General features: G+C 43.6%; 1 protein-coding gene across 3 annotated transcripts in view; it reads right to left on the bottom strand.

The window, feature by feature from the left end:
* Positions 1-18,937, bottom strand: part of jade2 (jade family PHD finger 2) — a 187,133-nt gene extending 168,196 nt beyond the window's left edge. For all 3 annotated transcript variants that reach the window (XR_005078508.1, XM_037119163.1, XM_037119164.1), the window contains exon 1: positions 17,775-18,937. The gene's annotated coding sequence lies outside the window, so the exon portion shown is untranslated. The remainder of the gene's footprint in view (positions 1-17,774) is intronic.
* Between the last annotated feature and the right edge of the window lie 1,679 nt (positions 18,938-20,616).

Raw genomic sequence — 20,616 nt, 5'->3', positions numbered from 1 at the left:
AGACTCTACAGTCACACTTGTTCACCCCAGCCAAGGGGAACAGAAAAAACACACAAGGAACAAACAGGAAAATCCTCAATGTGTCAGGAAATTGATCAACAGAAAATCATTCCTCGAAATGTTTGATAATCAATTAGGGTTCCTGCTGTATACCTCTTTAAAGGTGGTATGAAAGTTGATAATTATCATACTGTGTACATTTGCCTTTAAGGGCCACTGTAACTGATAATAAGAGTAACTGTGTTATATTCTACACCGTGATCATGAAACTGTGATATTTTTGGAGATCTCATACACACCACCTTAAAATCAATGATTAATTTTATTTCCAACTTCTTCAGTGTGAGTTTTGCTGTTTCTGCCAGTCTTCCATGTAATAAATCTAATATGTTGGGTTATGGACTGTCAGTTGGACCAAACAAGAAAGCTGAAGAATTGAGAAACTCTGACATCAATCTTTATTTGCATCACACTGTATATCTTGTAATGTGTTGCTGTATAACATTGCAGTATAGTGTGTATGTATTACACCACCTTATCATACTATTGGTTTTTGTTGCATTTGATCCCATACTGTACCAGCAGTGTCTAAACCTGCTCTCTGTCAGAGTTGAAACACGACAATAGCTGGAGGCAACCAGCTGTCAGAGTCAATGAAACCATGTTGTACGAGGGAGAGAACACTATCAAACAGAAAAAAAATACAACCATATTGTGAAAATAATGTGGTTCTGGTTTTGCTGAGCATTTCTGACAAATAAAAAAATAGGTCCCCTGGCTAAAAGAAGAGAGGAGAAATCAAGTTTGGAAAGGAGCAGAGACAAGGAAGGAGGAGAGTCAGAGATTCAGAGATCAATAAGGGAGTGAGGAGAGAAAAAAAGGAATAGGAAAAATGAGTGATATGAGAAATGATGGATGAGGACATAAAGATGAGAGGTGGACTGGAAAAAAATCCAGACAGTTAGACAATATAATGCCAAGACAGACAAACAAGCCGGAAAAAGACAGCAGGGAGCACACAGAGTTAAAGAGGCCAACAGAAATGTTCCACATAAACTAAATTACATTAAAAAAAACACAAACGCACAGTTTATATAAATCACCGAACACTGGAACACAAGCAGACATGTGCACGTAACACTATTAATATGAACCACCTTAAACATTAAGCTCCCTACATCCTGCTCTAATCACCATGCTTTATTAAACAAAATTAGCTTTGCTAATTTACACATCCATTTACATTCTAAGCCAATGTTGTGAATGTGAACTCCATGTCTTAAAGAAACCAGGAAAAACAGTTTAAACTAAATCTTAATAAGCACATCTAATAGTATGGGGGAACCTGTCGTCCTGGGACACATCGTCTACATGATTGTGGTGGCGGAAGCATTTAGCAAATACAAGTTGTATAAACTACAAACATCTGCACACATTAAAGCACATACAAACACACACCCGTGCACAATGTGACAGTAGTTGGCATGCTTTCGCCTGCCCTGTGGCCAAGCTACGATACATTAAAGAGCTATGTGACTGGATTGTGGCCTCCTTTTCAGGCATAGCTCACATTAGCCAAGGGGAGATGAATGGCAGACAGACACTGCACTCACACACACACACACACACACACACACACACAAACACACACTCACATGTACAAACAAAACAGAGGAAATGGCCAACAGCATGGCTAATAACTGAATCAGCAGGATTTGGTGTGATTGGTCCAAAGGTAATTATTACTTCTGCTGAAGGTTAAATACTAAAAAATCAGCCAAGAACACTTCTCCTCTCAGTGTTCAAAGAGCAGCCTGGCCTAATTTAGTCCAGATTAATCAAGGTTACTTAGTTAAATGTAACCTACTCTAGTCTAGAGTTCATTAGTGTCTACTTCTAAAGGTTCACATGCTTACACAGGTGTTTTCAATTACTCTGGCTGATTACACTTCCAGTGGTCTTAAAAGCTGTGCCGAGAACGACACATCACAAAACTTTGTGTAGCAATAAGGATAATAATGGGGTCAACTGTTCTGCCCTAATGAGGGCAAATGAGAAAAACCAATAGCATGGTAAGATTGATGTCAATCAAGAATAATCTATACACACGAACAAAGTCCAAAGAAGAGGCATAGTCAGGCAACAAACATATAATCCGGATAGCTTTTTATAATTTGCATTATTAACAGTATCAATCAGGACTGACATTTCTGTCATGCTGAAACACAGAGACTAGCCTGACAATCACACTGAATTGAGATTTCATTTTACTTGACGGGGCGTGGCAGCCAATCGTGATAACCAATCAGTGGTGAGTGGCACATCTGCACAGAAGCTACAGTGATGGATGCTAAGAGAGAGTTCTACTGAAGAACTATAAAATAGACCAAGAGAATCTCATCTACACTTTAGAGATGGGTATTCTAAGCAAAAATGCTATTTCATAGTCAAGTATTCAATGATTATTCAAGCTACGTAAGAGGATGCATCACCATTCTTTATAGCTACTGCTAAAATCTGATTGGTTGAATATTTCTCCAGCTTGTGTAAGCAGCTATCAGTGAGCACAATGTAATACTTATCTAGATCGAGAGAGAAAGATTTGGCATCACATAGTTGAAATGAAGCTAAACAAAAACAACCACCAGTGCTTTATTTATATAACCTACAGTGGCCATCCGTCATGAGCCCAGAGCCTAAATAGACACAAATTTCTCTCTTAGTATACCACCATCATCATTTCAGCAATAGAAATTAGCTAAATCCTTGCAAAATATCAAACAATAAAAACACAAATATCTCAAACGTGGCCCAGAATGCACAGGTTTCACTGGGCTTAGACAGCCGCCTCCAGCTCTCATTTCTATTGCTATGAGCCGGTGTGAGCCACATTTTCTGTGCATAGTTTAGTGTCAGCCCGAAACATTTACAATAAGACAAACAGTGAGAAGGTTGACTAATGCATGCTGGGAAGGCCAAGTCGCCTGGGGAGCTAATTAATTGGCTGACTATGACACTGCCGAGAGCACCACGTCTGACTGAGCATTTAAAGGGGACCATTCTCTGCAACGTGCAACAGATCAGGCCTGGGAAAACAGCCGTATCTGGACACCAAACTGCAGGTGGGAAAGAAAATAACGTGTCAGCTATTTTAGCAGCACACGAGATCTGTAACACAACCTGCGCTATTAAAGTAGGGTACGCTTCAGCACAGAAACCCAGTTTGAATGTTGGAGGAAAAAGTCGGCTGAGAACAGCTGTTAGTGCTCAAAGACTAATAGTGTATACTTGATACATGGCTGTTCGAGGGTGTGCTCACACTCCCAGCACGTTTATAGCAGCTTATTCACACTCTGGAGCATTTCCACCTTTTAGTTTAGCTCGTTTGAACAGGTGAGAATAACGCTAGTCAAGCTGCGGTTATCTGCACCTGAAAATCTCCCTCAGCCAACTATGACTAAAAACATAATATTCAAGAATTCTGCATTTAAAAAAAAAAAATCTAAAAACAACTAGACCTTTGTTATATGTTTTTGTGGAGGACTGCACTCACATTACTGCTAATTCACTCAAGGTAACAGTGCATTTCACTTGGCTGCTGGTTGCTTACTTCCTTGACAGAATCAGAGGATGAAGAAGGTAGCAGAAAAATGAGACTATGTCAGATAGATTTTCAACAGCGGCGGTGGTTGTCAAATGGTGTTCTGTACCAGCTAAGCAAGATGGACCACATAACTCTCAATACCGGATTACTTGTACTATAATTTAGCAGTAAGCCAGCGAGCAACAGCACAAACAGAGGGTGTGTGTTTGAAGTCAAACTCTCACTCAGCTCAGCACTCACACTGACATCCTCTCTCTTCTGTTTCCCCTCTCCTCTTTGCAAAGTGCATGAAGTAGATTTCCCTTCTAACCTCAGTTGACAGTCAACATTACAGAACACCAACACCTGACAACGGAGGTCACCTCCACCAATCACTGCTGCAGTCACACTGATAAACAGGAGTGGCGATAAATCCGCTGTTTAATCCCAAAACAGTTTAAAAGTATGTCCGAGCTCTTCTCCATCTCAAAGTCAGACAGAATAAGCTTGAATAAGATTTCCCTTGACTTGTGTTGCCTTGAATCCGTAAATTGCACATAACTAGACGCTGAGAATCTAAATAAACTAAACAAAAGAAAAAACAATTCCTTCCTTCATTTGAGCTACTAAAAATCTAAGATCTAAAAAGAAAGTCCAGGGTTCATTTCCTTGACATGGCTCCTCCAGGGTGCAGTTCTGCCTGTAATCCAGTGCAAGTTTCTAAAATGATGTGATGGACTGGTGACCTTTTCAGTCGAGCTGTTTCCTTCACTTCCACCCATTGTATTCGAGCACAGGCGTCACACTCTTAACCACTAGGAAGGGTTGGACGTGTAGAAGTTTCAGAACTGGAGGCTGCTAGTTTCATGCCAGTTTTGAATAATTTGATTTCAAAACCATGTCGTATTGGAGGAAGTTGATACAAACAGCACTAAGAAAGAGTTTATGCAGCCACTGAAACTTCACCAGCGTCATCACCAAGTGAGCAGATGCCTCTGCAGATGAAAATGCAAACGAAAGTGTCATAGAAAGCCTTGTTTGATTTTCCAACATCTTGACAGCAGCATGCGGTCTACGTATGGCAAGAATAAATGTGTTCAAAAGTATAACGCTACAGTCAGATCATATCTGTCAATCAAACTCTGGGAGAGTGGGACTCAGAAATCCTTTCATGTCTTTAGATTATCAGTCCATTGTGTCACTTCTGTTGTTAGTTATTCCATTTATTTTGATATTTGCTCTAAATCAACCCTGCTGCTGCTGCTGCTGCTGCTGCTGCTGCTGCTGCTGCTGCTGCTGCTGCTGCTGCTGAGAAAGTCACTAATGATAACACAGCGCTTCCCAGTAAAGCCCGACCAGATAACAGAAGGATGAAGAAATGATTGTTTCTCTTGTTGATTATTTACACATTATCTTTCCAACTCACCTATTCATTGTTTGATCTTTACAACGTCTAACAGTCCAAAGCCAAAAAGATGATGTGCGGACGAGGGTATTATAAAGCAAGTAGCAAATGTTCATATTAAAGAAGCTGGAAGCAGCAAATGTTTGGCCGTTTAGCTTTGTAAACCACTTTACCTATTATCAAAATTGTTAGCAATTAAGTGCCTGCTGATTAACCAATCTATTAATCAGCTGACGGTTTAAGCGGCAGATTAAACCGTGACTGTTTTCTCGATTAGCGGCAGAGTGTGATGAAACAGACGTTTGTCCAAACATAAAAAAGATCCTCCAATATAACAAACTGTTTTATTCTGAATGTGAGAGACAATTTGCTGGACATTTTGTCCGTCTCTCTGTCTGTCTCCAAACATCCAAATCCGTCTGACTGGCTGCGTCCCATTTGTCATTCTGTCCATCCGTCTGTGTGCCTGTAAGCTTGCCATCTGTCCTTCTGTCTGTCTGACTGCTTGACTCTTTGCCTTTCTGCCCATCTACCCATTTGCCTGCCATCTGTTTGTCTGTCTGCAAGTATGTCACCCCTCTGCTTGGCTGTCTGTCTCTCTGTCTGTCTCTCCTCTGCCACAGTCAGCCCCGTGCAGATGACTGTGCAGTTACCTCAGCAGAAACGGTGATGTGGTCTGGTGTCTTTTTTCAGCACTTTGCAGCACTTAAGGTCAGCAGCACACTACAACAGTTGCCATGATGGTGATCTATTATTAAGAGACTGTAGCTGCAGAGGCCTAGCGGGCAACACACACACGCGCACACACACACACACAGAGTACTCTCTTGAGATGAGTAAGCAGTCTGGCTGTCAGGACATTAAGTGAATGCTTGAACATCTGGACACACACACACACACACACACAGATGAAGATAACATATTTGTTTTTAATGACAAAAGCACAACAAGCGTTTAAACTGGATATCAACAGTGCTGATGATGAAGCAGCGCCGTGCTTGCACACTAAAACACACCTAACTGTCAAAAGCATCAACTACAACAATGTGTGGAAGTGAAGCATTTCGCCAAGCAGCGTGTGTGTGACACACACACAGAAACATACGGACACACACAACTGGCCATTGCTCAGAGCTCCTTGAGGAGCCAGAGGTCAGTCAGTTTGATAAAGAATCCTTGCATATAAATTGCTTCATAACAAGGCATCTCTCAGAGGCAGCGCTGCATCCGTGTGTCTGTGTGCAATCATTTGTGTACCAGTGTGTGTTTCTACTATGATCCTGTGTGTGTGTGTGTGTGTGTGTGTGTGTGTGTGTGTGTGTGTGTGTGTGTGTGTGTGTGTGTTGATTGGACTGAGTAAAACCAGCCTGCCAAGGGAACAAAAAGCCACAAAATAAAAAGGTCTTAAAAGCCTTTGGCAACAACCAAACCAGGATGTGCAGAGCTGCTCGCCCTTCAGCACTTTCTTCTCTTCTTCCTCTCTCTGTCTTGCCCTTTTCCCATCACCTTCAACTTCGCACTGCCTCCCTCATCATCTCTTTCTATCACAGCATCTGAAAGGTGACATTTGTGAGAAATGGCCAGAATTCAAATGTATTGTAGCTCCCAAACTGGACCTGCTAACTACCTTTGGCTGTAGCTGCCGTTAACCAGCAGCTAAATTAGCTGTGGAGATTTAGTGGCCGTATCAGTTGATAGGAGTTTGCCTGCGTCTCGACCTCAGATGATGAGGCAACAGCCTGAGTCAACCAGTCTCTGAGCCAAACAGAGGCCAGTCTGAACACGTGGGGTACAGTACGGAGGTGACGTTGCGACCAAGACTATGAGTCAAAGGATAAGAAATGAGGAACAAGACAGAGTCAGGCATCAGCAGCATGTGAAAACAGCGTGCAGTGCTGGAATATTTTCATATTGTACTCAGTGAATTGAGGAGACTGAGAGGTTATTCCGAAAAACAGACCAAGACTGTTTTGGTGAGTTTAATTTGGGTAAATTCAAAGTTTGGATGAAGTGTGTTTAAGATGAGTTAATGAGGAAATTGAGCTCACCGGGAATGTGAATTCAGATGATGTATGGTTGTATTTTACTGTTCAGTGACATAAATAGGTGTGAAAATATTTCCTTTCTTGAGTTTATTTTGTTTGCAGGGGCTGTCAGAGTACCACTGCTTGAGGTATAAAGTGGTCTTTAAGAGACAGGACAGGCTCGGACTAGCTGGTTAGCATGCTAACTTATACTAAACTAGACATCAACACTGTTGTTGCTTCACACTCTGTTGATAATGTGACTTCATCTCCTGCATGTTTTGAACTAACACTCTTGGGATATGTTACTCTACACCTTCCAGTCATCCGTCCGTCATTTTTTTTCCACAGCTCTCCCTCAATCACCCTTTGCCTCACTCCCGTACTCACCTGTCACCCTTCCCTCCTCTTTCCCTCCCTGCTTGTTCTCATCTCACTGACACTTAATATGTTCTCTTCTTCATGGGGAATAAATAACAGGCAGGCTGGAAAAAGGATGGACAGAAGAGCGTGTGTGTGTGTGTGTGTGTGTGTGTGTGTGTGTGTGTGTGTGTGTGTGTGTGTGTGTGTGTGTGTGTGTGTGTGTGTGTGTGTTGAGCACTTCTTTGCTGTGCACGACCAAGACAGCAACAGCTAGAAGGCATGCAGGGAAGACTGCAACATAGACAGACACACACACAAACGAGTCCAAGTCTATTTTCACTCTCTTTCCTTCAGTCTCCTCCTTAACCCATCTCCCACACACACACACACACATATGCAGAGCTATTTTTGGACGGAGCCGCTGGAGAGAAGGTAGGCAAAAAAAGAGAGGTTCACACCGACAGAGCTTGACAGGTAAAGAGAGAGAAAGAGCACCAAAGACAAGACTCACAAAGATTTAGAAAGTAAGGTTGAGAGACTAGCGAGAGAAAACAGCAAGAAAGAGAACAGAGAGAGTGAGGGAGAGAGAGAGAGAGAGACAGAGAGAGATAGATGAGCAAGGGAGAGAGAGAGAGAGAGAGACAGAGACAGAGACAGAGAGAAAGAGAGGGAGAACAGTGATGGGGAAATAGGGCAACTATTATGAATGAGCTCAAAGAATGAAAATGTCAGGGTGTGTGTGTGTGTGTCTTGGAATTCATGTGTGTAAAAATGTGTGATGTCGGGGATCCAGAATTTACCTCAACATCAAACGCACGTGCACACATGAACACAGACGTGCACGCACGAACACACCGTAAAGATGCACGTGATGCGTCTCAGAAAAAAAAGAAAAGGGGGAAAAAACACATTTGACACACATCGCACACATCAAACATCCTCATCAGGGCCATGCTAACAGGTGTTCCGAAAAAAAAGGAAGAGAGTGCAACCTACTCACACAGTCAGACATGAAAGCTAGACACACACACACAAACACACACACGCACACACTCCTCTAGCTCGACAAAGTGAGCAGAAATCCATCCTTCATCCTGTCATTTTCAGAGGAAGACTTTTTTTTCGGAGCGTTGTCTCGATGAAGCACTGCTGTTTGGGGACACGCTTTGTATGCAGTTCTCTTATTTAGACGTGTCACTTGCAGTGTGCCAAGATGATTTCCCAACAGCGATTTGTCTGACAATAAAATGCTAATAATCTAGACAAGCATGGAGTTATCTATGGCATCTTCATACAGCGGGTGACAAGTGGAAACTGTCCTCTGTTTCATGCGTAGTTTATGACTATCGTAGAGGTGTGTTGTTACCTCCACACAGCTGTGGTGCAACATTAAGCCTGAAATTTGTTACTGTGTCTACTAGACTGATCAGTTTATGGACAGCAAATGAATAGTGAACTATTTCGATGATTGATTGATCGTGTCTGGGATTTATCTCTACTGCATGCTGATGCTTTTCTCTGTTTAGCCCTTGGCGGGTTGGCTCTATGGATGGCAACTTAAGTCTGGCGGTCTGTCGATCAACCACACTGCTCCCGACTGATATATTTCAGCAACTATTTGGCAGACTGCCATGACAGTTTGTACAGGCGTCTACTGCTGGGGATCCTCTGACCTTTCATCTCGTGCCATCAACGGGTTTTAAATGTTTAAACTTCTCCAGTACTTGGCACATGATAAGCCTCAGCTGTACTTTGCAGTTAGGGCTAATTAGCAAACATTAGCATGCTAACACACTAAATCAACATGGTGAACATGGTAAACACAATACCTAGATAACATCAGTATGCGAGCATTCTCATTGCAGGCATGTTAGCATAAGGTTAAACAAATTTAAAAATGTGTGACCTTGGCTCTCATGGTTCCGCTTCTTTTCATCTGTGCAAATCACTCTCCAGTCTTGCTCAATGTCCCGCCCACACCATTATCTGATTGGTTACCTCCAGTGTGGTGGCTGGCTTTCTGAGATTTACTCACCAAACAGAAACACTACCCACTCTGCCGGGTGTTCATTTCAGACCCAAATTCAGAGACAATCAATCAATCAATCAAAAAATTATCTTCGATTAATTAATTTTAAAGATAATAATGGGTGGGCCAAATTAGATTGTTTTAGAAAAAAGAATTCAATATCTAAAAAAAAGCTGATCACTGCTGGACCCTCGATTGGATACATTTTCTAACCTGAGGTGCAAAACCTCCAGTAAGATGAAGCTCACAGATTAACACCACAGCATATAGCTGTGCTTATCTTCTCTTGCTGCAGCTCTAATGTTGTGCTCACGACCTCACTCGATAGCACACATACACACCAACATCTCCTGACTGACTGGAAGGCTCAGAGCCACTTAAGAGCAGTCATGAGTCACTCTCCGATGCCGATATCACCATCACCATTCCCATCAGCCCTCTCCCCTGTGATCCCCCCCGCTGAACACTCCACAGGGAGTCGCTGGATGGAAGAAGGCTTGTTCCTTATGTCAAATAGTGAAGACTGTTGTCTCCGTAAAGTGAATTAGTTTTGTGCTATTACTCTCAGTGGGACCAGAGCTACCCTAAGTGAAGTGTAAAATAACACAGAAACAAAGATTAAATTCTCCCTGCTAGCTGTAGCGTGGTTTAAGCCTAAATGAGGAATGCTAATGACGCTAAGAACCTAGCTCGGTCCTTAAGGGAAACTGAAAGATGTCAAAGATTATTTCCAAATGAAACATCTTGTTCATTTAAATTCATCCCTACAGGTACTTTTAGAGCTGGTTACCAAACTTTGATATTTTCACGGCAGCAATCGGAATGCATTAAAGTAGAACACCAAAAACATGTCTTTCAGCACCAAGTTTCAAACTACAGAAGGAGTAAATCTCATCAGTGTCAGTGAACCAATGAGCATGCTTGTACTGAGATCTAATAATGTTGTGATAAACTTGGGTACCATTCATCTTTGGACTGATATTAGTACCTGGAAATCAGTTCTGTCACCCAACAGTAGCTTTATTCTGTACAATGTAATTATAGTTGTCAACTATAATGGCACTCAGTAGAGCGCACACATCCAAAAAGGCCCAACAGACCCCAAGAATTCATTCAAGCCTTCTAATATCAAACTCAATAGCCCTGTGTCACTCTAAAAACAGCCATAACTACTCAATCATAAACAGATCTGAGATCTGCATCAAATCGTATTCAGTTATAGATACCAGTCACCTGAATTAGCCTGCTTCTTTTCCATCAGGATCGATGCATTGATGCTGAAAAACACTTTTTCTCACAATTAGTCCCTTTATCAACATCCACACTAAAAGTTAATGGGGTCTTATCTGGGCCAAGATTTCATGGGAAATCTTCTCTGCAGTTTTTGTGAAATCCTGCCGACAAACTAACCAACAAACAAATGGACAAGAGTGAAAACAACAAATACGGTGTAACACCAGCACTGCTTTAAAGACGGAAGCTGTTCAAAGATGAATGATCAGCTGGAGAAACTGGTTTACAGTGATGAAGATTTTCCACTAGTTAATTGATTGCAGATGGCGTTGTTCTCCTAATAAAAAAAGATAATGGCTAAATCCTAAAATGGGTCACAAAATATATTTGGGCAGCTGTAAACTGGAATATTTTCTGACATGGTTATCGTGCTGACAACTCTAGAGTAAGTGTAGCGAACAAGTATGAATGTGTTTGCTATCATTGTTTAATAACTAAATTAATAGGACCATAATTTAACAGCGTCTGACACTCAATGTGTTGAGTACTTTTGATTGCTGAGCATAAAAAATAAGGATTGTGAGCAACAAAACTATCAGCAACTTCAGGAATTTAAGGAAAAACTGAGGAGGATGAAAAGGTGCGAAGAAGTGAAGAAAAGAGAAGGGAGTGAGGTGGAGTCAGGGAGAGGAAATTAAAGGAGGAAACTGTGTACTAAGCTATATACACACATACACTGTATATCGGTACACAGTATGGACACACACATGTGCACACCAACCGAGGAGGCGTCGGGCCAAACAAACGAGCCACAGAAATCAAATAGATTTCCTTTATCACCTTGCTGGCTCCAGCCACCAGAACATTAACACAATATTTATTGATGCTGCCACTGCTCCGGCTGCCGCCGCTGCATCATGGGAGCGGGAATGAGGGAGCGAAAACAGAAAAGAGGGAGAGAGAGCGAGAGAAGAAATGAATAAAGATGGAAGAAAAAAAAGAAGGAAGAGGCTGAGGTCCAAATAATTTTCTAACTAAGCCTCCCTCTTCGTCTCCTGAAATCTGCTGACAAACAATGAAGGAGGTGGGTCGGAGCCAGCGAGCCTGGGGCCCTGCCAAAAAGCCAGGAGGAGAGAGTGCAAAAGGGGAGGACAGGTGGGAGGGAGGGAGGGAGGGAGGGGGAAGAGAGAGGAAGAAACACAGGGAGATATGGAGGATTGATCCATCGCTCCACTGCCATCAGGAGTTCATTAGCTCCTGGAAGGGAGTGAAGCGGGGATGAAAAGGACAGAGATGGAGGATGAACACTCTGCCCTTCACTCCCAGTGACCCTGACGACCACCTCCCTGTTTATCTACCTACACCACCCCTCCACCTCCACCCCTCCTCTCCTCCTGTCGTCTTTCATCCTGCACTCTGCACATCTCCTCCTCTCCTCTACCTTCTGTCCCTGCTGGCTTCACCTTCCCCTGTCTTGTCATTTGTCTTCTTTCTCAGTCACCCTCTATCCCTCTCTTCAGCTACCACCCCCACCCACCATCTTTCATCCACTTTTCTAACCTTTCGCACATATTATCCTCTACTTCTTATCCATCTGCAAACTTTGTCTCTATGGTCTCAAAACTCAGCTAAAGCACAATTTACCAGGCATGAAAAGTAACATTATGTAACCGCGTTCCCTCTGAACCTCTGCTCCCCTGCTTCTTTTATTCATTTTGATATATTTGATGGTTTTAAATATATATTAAGCAGGGATGAAATCTTTCGAGGATGACACAGCTTATTTCCATCTTGGATCACCGGGTGTTCAAACAGAAAGAAGGAAGGTCTGACATACTGTTTCTGTCTGTTGTTTACTCACCAAACATACACTCACCAACTCCTGAAACTCTTCCCATCAGGAGCTCAGGCAGCATCTGTCAGCCTGTCAATCACTGTGCTTACAGCCTTTTTTATTTTATTTATTTATTTTTTTTCTAAATAAGAGTAGGAGGTAGCTGGCAGACAGAGAGAGCATAGTCAGATGGTTAGGACAATAAAAGGAGAAAGTAACTACTGGATGATAACAAATAATGATAAATGCTGCTGGAACACAAACATAAACATTTCTGACGGCGCTGAAAAAGGCAGATTATTCACAGATAAATATCTGAGGCAGTTGAAGGTGTCCAGTGAAAACGCCACTGCCAGTCGTGACTTCTTACCATGCAGTTCATCACTGTGGACATTAACTAGACAACCTGACATCTGGTTCTCCATACCTATCAGGGCTCAACGTTAATGTATGCCCGGGGCGAGTAAACCCAAGTGGAATCCGACGCGCAGTTGTCTCATCAATCAGGGAAGTTAAAAATGAATGTGATGTCTAATTGAGACACTGTCAGAAATGAATCCTGCAGTCCGGGGCCGTAGCAAAGGGGACAGTAAAAACAGAGAGCATTCATTTAAAATGGTGGTAATAAATTAGCAACACATACAGCAGAGGTGCGTTAAAGCTAACAGAAGAGCCAGGGAGACAAACTAACGCAGTCCTTAAAGAGGAATCTGATCGGGTACATTAAGTGTTAAAAATGATGGAAAGTGAAGACAGATTTTCAACAGACAGTCCCTCTATGGTGGCTGTTTATGTCATTAGCAACAAAATTTACAATACAAAAACTAACTTTGAACAGAGAAAATATGGTCACAATCAGCCACCCCAATTTACCAGAAGAAGTGACATCTTCAAATTCCTTCCCAACAGTTGAAAACCCAAAATCCCCAAATTGGAGAATCTGAAGCCAGTTTTTTTTTCAGGTTTGTGATTTGTGGATGCCTCCTACTCCTACAAAATATACATTTACATAACAGACCTTTACATGACTGCTGATGTTAATGTGTCATTCACTGAGGGGAAATGAAAACAAACAGATAAATAAGGTATCAGGAAACAAACGAATGGTGAGATATGCCGTGATGATATCACTGTCAACTTTGTGGTAACAACATAGACTTCACAGTGACTAAAAACGGATCATTAATTTTATCTGACAAAACCATCTGCTGCAGCAGAACGTTCACTGCTCTTATTCAGCCGGCGAGGTTCTGCAGGGATGAAGACTTCTGAAGCGCATTCCTGCTGCAAATTACTCCTGCAAAATCCCTCTGTGAAATATGTGCACCGCATCTCTCCTCACCAGTGATGTGTGCAGGTGTGCAGACTTTGCAATTATCCTTATTACTAATGAGGCTGAGTCACAGTGGCAGAGGGAAAAAAAGGGGAAAAAAAGGGAGAAAGAATGAAAACAGAAGCCTGACGTCATCTCCTGCCCACTGAACAGCAGGTTAGCATGCACAGAAACACGCTCAAGAACTCACTAATGAGCTTCTAGGCCACAGCAGGGTTACCTACTGAAAGTAAACACACACAGGATAGTGCACAGAAACATGCCTGCAGCCCTTTAATCCAACACACTGTTGCGAACCTTGTAAGACAAGACGCAGCCTGCACGTGAGGAAGCCAGAACAATCCCACAACAAATTAACACACGCCAAAAAACAAGATTTTATTGATGTTTATCAGCCAATACCAGATGATTTAAAGACTGACAACTGTCGACATGAATCGATCCTGAACATTCTGGCAGGTAATTTTATATATTTGTGGTTTTTTGTCAACTATATTTTCTTTACATCAGTGATAGAAAGACAACAGGATCCTATCTGTTTTCCTGAGAGTCACGAACAACAACAGGACAACAAAAGACTTGACGCGAGTTTATTCAATCAATCAATCCAAAATATAAAGGCATCGCCAGCTAACCTTCCTTTGCCCCAAGGGAGACTGCACGGTAACTGGCAGACATAACTGTATAGTGACAGCGATAGTGTAAACACAGATGGTTTCATTATTCTATATCTGTCACACTGCACGATACAACATTTACTTCATAATGATTTGTTGAGGCAGAGAACTATGGCAGGTTTAAGTACGTTTACTATCATTTACTACTCCTACGATGTCTTTACTTTACATCTTTAAGTATCACTCTTGGATGCTTTTTACAACATTGCTTAAAGGTAATTAAAAATCTTATCTTATATAATAATTTGTGATGTATTACAGCAGAACATACTGTAACCTAGTAAAGCAACATTATGTGGAAATCAGCATTTTGTGCGATCTGGCGCCCCCTGCAGTTTTCCCACAGAAATTCCAGGTAACAACACAAAACATCCTAATGATGTTATTTAACGCTGTCATCCCACCCGCTCACTGTAGTCACATCGTGCATAAACAGGTGATGAGGGCCGAGTGGCTGAGACAGAGACGACATTCACCCTGTTACAACAGACTGGACCATCCAAATGACTCTAAAGCTGTTATTCTAAAGATAAGATGTTACATAATGACATTAACCCTAAAAATGTTTCATATGTGTTTTACCTCTTCTTAACTCTGCCATATTTTCAAGAGAGGAGAACATAATATGAATTGGTTCAGAAATTTTTAATTCTGATGATATTGGAAATCCAAAATTGGGCGATTCTCAGCCTGATGAATCGAAGCACGTGGAACTACACACCGGTGAGAACATGAACACACACGCGCATGCACACACACACACGCAAATCCTTCTCAGCTACCAGTAATTCCCCTGTGACCAACATGCTGGTTAGTTAGTTAGTAAGCAGAGCAGAGCACAGCAGAGAGCTGGTGACATGACAGCTAGCCAACCCGCCTGCAGGCAGCAACACACACACACACACACACACACACACACACACACACACACATATAAATCCATCAGCTCAGTTGGTTCCCATCCTTCTTATCTGACACATATTTCTGACTCACACACACACACACATTTGCCCTGGAGCCTTTCCATAGTGATGTGTGTAAAAAATGTATGTGCATATCCGGACTGGTGCTGTGGGGGGGGGCACGCATGTGCGTATGTGCAGGGGGAATTGAGGGTACAGTTTGCGTGACGTCAGCGGTCCATTCATGAACAACACCCCTCCTCCTCCTCCTCCTCCTCCTCCTCTTCACTACGTAGCTGCTAATGCGATACAGCGCACCACGTGGGGGTCCTTACCCCCTTTCCTGGCCAATCAGGGCTCAGCGCTTAACGCAGCAGACACAAATACACACACGCTACGCTACACCCCCGCCCATACACACGTGTGCGTATGTACACATGTGAGGCTTAAAAGCGCCTGCGTACTCGAGTTTCACATGACAGGCTGTACAGGCAGAGTTGATATGTACACACACATCCTCTCCTGGCCGTGCGCCTACGTCAGATGATGAGAGAGAGTACAGAGTACAATCATGAAAGATGGGGGTGATGAGGGGAGTGATGGCGTGATGGATGAATGGATGGATGGATGGATGGATGGACGGATGGATGGGGAGAAACAGAGCAGTGGATGGATGGGACAGAGGGGAAGGGAAAGCCGAAAGGCTGAGATGAAGGGATGAGGGATGAAACATGGACGACTGGCTGGAGGGCTGTCAGAGAGACGGATGCAAAATGAAAACAGCTCTTGTCCCTGTTCACTTGCCTTGTAAACAACCACTGTCTCTAGGCGAGAGAGGAGAGATTCGAAGGAGGAGGGGGGAGAGAGAGAGAGAGAGAGGGAGGGAGAGAGGGAGAGAATGAGTGAAAACAAGATAGCACTGCATCAGGAACGATGTGAAAGACAGAGAGGGGGGGTAGAGGGATAGAGAGAGAGTTGTTATGCCCCCACACACCATGACTCATCTCCAGAAGGAGGAGGCGTGTGTGTGTGTGTGTGTGTGTGTGTGTGTGTGTGTGTGTGTGTGTGTGTGTGCAAGAATTTGTAGTGAGTTCGAAAAGCATGGTACGTGCATCTGTGCTTGAATATGCACACACAGTTGTTGGTGTTTCAATGTTGATGTCCGTGTGTGTGTGTGTGTGTGTGTGTGTGTGTGTGTGTGTGTGTGTGTGTGTGTGTGTGTGTTTGTGTTGGTTGGGGGGGGGGGTTGCTGTCACAACTGGGAACATTTAACAAGTCCCTAGAGGATCCCGGCTTAATTGATTCAAGGCTGGAGCCAGTTCAGCTTCACGTGTGCCATCACAAAATTAAAAGAGAAAAAGCAATCTGGATGAACTGCGCCATTCATTAATGATCACCATCATATTCTTTTACAAGCTATCATGAAGAAAAGGTGCTGGAGATAAATGCCCCGCTTCCACGCCGTTAACTCCCGCCGTGTCAGCATCCACATGTCCGAGTCCTCGCGTGTTGTTGTTTTCCAGGTGAGGATGCACCAGCCACACTCATCCACACCAGCTACACAGACAACAGCTCTGACTTTGAGGAGGTAAACAACAGCCACTCCCCCCTCATCTAAAGCCAGCTAGATCTGCACAGCAGAGAGCAGCAGCAGGAGGAGGAGGAGGAGGAGGAGGAGGGTGAAGGAGGCAGAGAGGAGTTGCTCTAATTCCTTGATGTGTGTATGTGTGTGGTTGCGTGCTCAGCCTCCCTAAAAACCAGCGCTGCTCCCCTCGCCCCCCTCCCCTCCCCTCCCCTTTCCTCTCTCTACTGAAGCAACCTGCATCTCACACACACACACACACACAACCTGAACTTCATCTTCCTCTATGTGTCTATACATGCGTGTGTCCCAGCTCTCCCTGCAAGTTGCAACTCGCACTCCCTCCCCACACCGACGCAAAATGACCCTATTGGATGCAAATTGCGCGCAGACAGAACCACACTTGGACGCGCTCCAGCTGCCCGCTCGGCGCGCACACTTTGATTCCCATGATGGGGGGGTTTGTTGGGGGGGTGTGAGCGTTCACGTTTACGTTCGCAGCACAAGTTTATGTCACCCTCTCTGCGTGTGCACGGGGAACCCGGGTCATCTGTCTTGCCTCGTCCTCGCTGCGACGCATGAAACACGGTACCCCCTCCTTGACCCACATGCACCGCTCAGGCTGACCGTGACTGACAAGCCCGCTGCAAAAAAGTGCGTACGGACCGGAGCTGCGGCTAGCCTAGCTCTGCTGTAGCACTTGCAACTTCAGATGTCCTGCAACACTCCCACTTTTTTATTTTTTTTATTTCACCATTTCCATCTGCGTATAAGCGGTATTTTTGTATATATTTATATTTTGTTTTTACCTTGATCGCAGTCAGCTTCCGTTGCAGAGACGTCCTCAGTCCTGGACGGCGGGCGATTCCCAGAGATTAGGAGATCATTGGGAGCCAGGCACATGTAGTTTTCACACAGGAGGGTTTAGCGCTAGTTCAGTTTGCCCAATCGGTGCCCCTAGCAGCGGCTGCTAAACAGCCCCGACTCTGTGGATCCACGTTGGGTGACAGGACTGTCCCTTCCCCTCCCTTCCCGTCCCTTCCCTTTCCCCTCACGGTGCGTGTTGACAGCGCGTCAGCTCCGCAAAGACCGGCCACCGAGTCCAAATCCGAAATAAAATCCAAAAGTGTGCAGCCAGACGGAGTTGCAGCCTTTCTAAGTCAACAACAACAAACCCCGCGGTGCCGCCGCTGGTCCTGCTGCTGCTCACGGTGTGGCAGGCTGCGAGGTGCGCACAACACACCGCTCACAGGAAAGCATGTCGCATTTTGCAAAAGCAGCCCCCAAACGTGGTGTCAAAATCCGACTGTGTTTTCCTCTCCGGTGCCAGCGGTACAGGAGGAGGGGACGGAGGAGGTGGAGGAGGAGGAGGAGGTGGAGGAGGAGGAGGAGGAGGGGTGGTGGTGAAGGAAAGAGAGGAGAGAGAGAGAAAAAAAAAAGAAAGAAAGAAAAAGAGAGAGAGAGAAAAGGATGCTTTATTTCCAAACGATGAGTCAGAAAAGATTGCGATCCAGTTTCGCAACGTCCCTCCTTCAAAAATAAAACACTGAGTCCTCCTCGTCTTCACTTGCTCGCCTCGCCTCGCTTCCACTCCTCTGCCCGGTGTACGTGCACACCGCTCTGCATAAAACGCACAGGCGGGTCGTCTCTGGCAAACCTCTTCTCTTCTCCCCCCTCCACCACCGCCGAGAGAGGGAGAGGAAACAGACAACACACAGAAAAATCAGCTCTTATCACCAGCTTGAAAACTCTTTTGGCGCCATATTTATGGCGTACTTTCAATTCAGTGTTACCGCAGGCAGCACTTCCTACTCTGAGAAACGCTAGATGACTGCGCCTCGGAGAGGAGAGGACTGGGATTGAACCTTCACCTGCCAGCTCTCTGCCAGGGAGGCTCTCACATGTTGAGAGTGGACATTCAATTTAAAAAGCCGACTGATCTCGACCAAGTGATTATCATGTTTATATTAAAAAAAAAATTATCCCCCCCTCCAAAAAAATGAAATGAAATGAGAAACCTGTCATGTAATGTAGAGAACAGCAGCTTTTATATATTATAAGAATGTATATTTTAGCCCCCAAAATAGTCAGTTAAATTAAAAAAACAAAACATATAAACGGGACACATTTTGAAAAATCTGTTTTCTAAAAATATGTCACCTTAAAGGATAAGTTCACCCAAAAATTCCTAATTCAGTCATTATGTACTCAGCTGAAGTTAAACCCCTTCAGGTGTGACCTTATTCCAGGGGAAAAGAAAAAAAAAACCTCTGTATGATAGTAAATGGAGAGCAAGGTCGTAACCATGGAGTCAGCAGGGGCGGGGTGGTAAATCTGCCCTAACCCAGCACCACTTTTTAATATGTTTAAAAGTAATGAAATAGAGAGGCAGTGTACTACGGCAACACCGCTTGGACAAACCACAGACAGAACTTTCATACTAGGACCAGGAGTAATAATAACAGAACTTTGTTATAATCATTGATAATTATGATTACATGTCTTTGAGTAAATAGTGAGGGAATTTCCATTTTTGGGTGAACCTACCCTTAAATTGACACTATCAATTAAAGTGTTTTTTGAGCAGTTATTGGTCTAAAGACTCTTGTTTTTAAGGGTAAACACTGAGCAGAAACATATCCAAAAGACATCAGTTCAGTGTTTTTGATGACGTTGAAAAGGCTTCCAGCGGAGAGCCTCTCACCTCTTCTGACATCTTTTTAACATTCATATTAAGTGGCATCCTTACAGGGTTCAAAATCTCATTTTTGCATTGTAATTTTAGAATTCTTTTCAGCTTCAGCCACAGACGTCTAAAGAATCGGTCAAAAGTTTTTATGATGGACAAATTGTACCCGATGCAGCAAAAGCTCCTGGATGGTCTCTAACCCTGGGGAACAACCCTCCCTTCTTTTCTATGTCTTCTGTGACTGGACTCCACAATTACCAATTAATAGAACTTCGATTTTAATCTCAATCCGTCCGTCTAGTTCTAAAGGCAGCGCTTTAATTCTCACCATCACCGATAACTGCTGTCAAAATAATTGGCAGCTGGAGCCTCAGTTCAAAGTGAAGGCCTGTAGTTGCACTTTACTGTAAGTGATAATATCTCTCCACCGGTGATTGATTTGCTCGCAGCGATCCAAAGGGAACGGCTGGCAAGTAAATTACCTTCCTTCACATTTTCTCTAAAATCTATATTTAAAGGGGTGGAGGGTGTTTGATCAATGCGTAATCTACTACCATCCACTGTCTCTAAATCACCGTCCTCCGCCTTTTATCAAGCACGACTACATTTTCTTCTGCTTTCTCCACAGCGTGAGCTCGTTTCAGTTTTCACAAACAAATCCGTCTTCATTCCGCGGGAAAACTCCACATTTCATTGAGTATGTGCACCTTTTTTTTCCCCCATGCATCTACAGCGTGACAGACAACAGATCATCTCAGCTTTAATTCCGCTTCGCTCAGCTTTTTTTTTTTCTTTTTTTTTTTGGCAGCTGAAACGTCTGGTCAATACACACAGAACCAGAGCCAGGAGGCGCAGAAAAATTAAGGTCACTCGGCTGAACAAATGGGATGATTCTACTCGTATCAAACGCAGAGACCTGCAAGCGCATGCACACATAAAACCACTCGACACTGGCAAGGGCT

This window comes from Acanthopagrus latus, chromosome 13 (genome assembly GCF_904848185.1).
Source record: "Acanthopagrus latus isolate v.2019 chromosome 13, fAcaLat1.1, whole genome shotgun sequence".
In the NCBI taxonomy this organism is placed as follows: Eukaryota; Metazoa; Chordata; class Actinopteri; order Spariformes; family Sparidae; genus Acanthopagrus; species Acanthopagrus latus.
This window is presented reverse-complemented; position numbering and strand designations above follow the sequence as displayed.